Below are 1542 nucleotides of genomic sequence, written 5' to 3'. Positions count from 1 at the left end.
TTCACTTTGGAAATATTTACTGGGTTCCGGCCAAGTGCTAGTAGTTCTGGCTCTGGGATACAGAGCAAGCTAGACAAACACCGGTGATGCCTTTAGGGTGACAGGGATGCTTGCAATGGCTGTGGCGTCCTGAGAATGCCCCTAGCCTGGTCTCTACCTTCTCACTCCCTTGGGCTTCCTTCAGGGAAGCCATGGTGTGACCCTCGCCACCTGGAACTGTATGCGTTCATCATCGGTGAGTGAGGAATTGTCTGAGTGAGTCAAAGGTCAGGTATTTGGTGGATGACTGACTAGCCTGACCTCATGAAACTTATAGTCTAGAAGGTACCACTTGGGAAAGAGGATTGGACAGAACACAGGTGTTAAGTCAGCTTAAAGAGAAGTTTTGTCTGCCCATTTCGCTCGTAATGGGGATGGAGTCCAGCATACCTCCCAGCTGCCAGCAGATCTCCACAGTCTCCCCTGCCACCAGGAAGACAGGGCCTGAGTCCCACAGATGGCCATTGTCTGGGGTTCAGATGCTGGCTGGTTGCCATGGTTGTAGGCACTGGCAACCCTGTCCTAGGAGCCAACTTGCTCGTGCTGAAATGCAAAGACGGAGGCCCCAGTTCATTGCCCTCCCGTCAACTGTGTCTCATGACAGAGACCCGGTAAGACCGAGTAGAGCTGTCCCCTTAGGGTTTCCAGGACAGTCATCTTTACGACCAGGGTGGGGCGGGGGCTCTCTGGGAGAGCTGAAGGAGGAGGGGAGGGTGAGAGGGAAGTGGGAAGTGGGAAGGAGGGAGAATGAGGAAGGAGGCCGACGAAGAAGAGGGTAAGAATGAGACTGGTGGGGAGGAGAGGAAAAGCAAGAAGAAGAGGAGGAAAAGATGAAGTCAAGGAAGAGAGAAAGATGAGAGGGGGGAGCTATTCCAACCCTTCCTCCCCGCAGAGGGTTGTGATGGAAAGTGGGTTGTTGCGGTGTTTATTTCTGTGTAAAGGCCTGTATGGACCAGCTCATTGCTCCCCCCACCCCAACCCACCCCAGCAGAGACAGTATTCAATCCTTGGGCCAAGGCTGCCCGTTGGCTCCTGCTGTGGTACTCAGGCCACCTGTGCCATCAGTACATGGGTCCACTAGCCCTGGGTCTGCCCTGGCTCATCTACCACCCTGGGACCTCCTCATCTACCACCCTGGGACCTCCTCATCTACCACCCAGGGACCAGGGTAGCCCTTGCCTGCAGTTGTGAGGCTACGGAAAGAGCGAGCATGTCTGTAGGGTGCCTTGTTCTGTGGCTGGCATGTAAGCCCTGCCAACGACTGTGCACCACACACCTCCTCTGAGTCAGGCACTGCTCAAAAGCCTGGGGTTGCCACAGACTTCAGAGTTCACAGTCTAGTCCAGGGTGAGAGGGTGGATTTTACACTCGAGAATGACATGAATTGGGGGGGGGGCACAAAGGGTGGAACAGGATAGATTAATTTGTGTCCCTTACCACCCCCCATCCCCACCAAAATAGGTGTTGCCGTCCGAACTCCATACCTACGGATGCCATTCTATT

This window comes from Echinops telfairi, unplaced genomic scaffold (genome assembly GCF_000313985.2).
Source record: "Echinops telfairi isolate 266 unplaced genomic scaffold, ASM31398v2 ScPeMD7_7457;HRSCAF=8495, whole genome shotgun sequence".
Taxonomy (NCBI): Eukaryota; Metazoa; Chordata; class Mammalia; order Afrosoricida; family Tenrecidae; genus Echinops; species Echinops telfairi.
The sequence above is the reverse complement of the archived record's forward strand: the minus strand, read 5'-3'. Positions refer to the sequence as shown.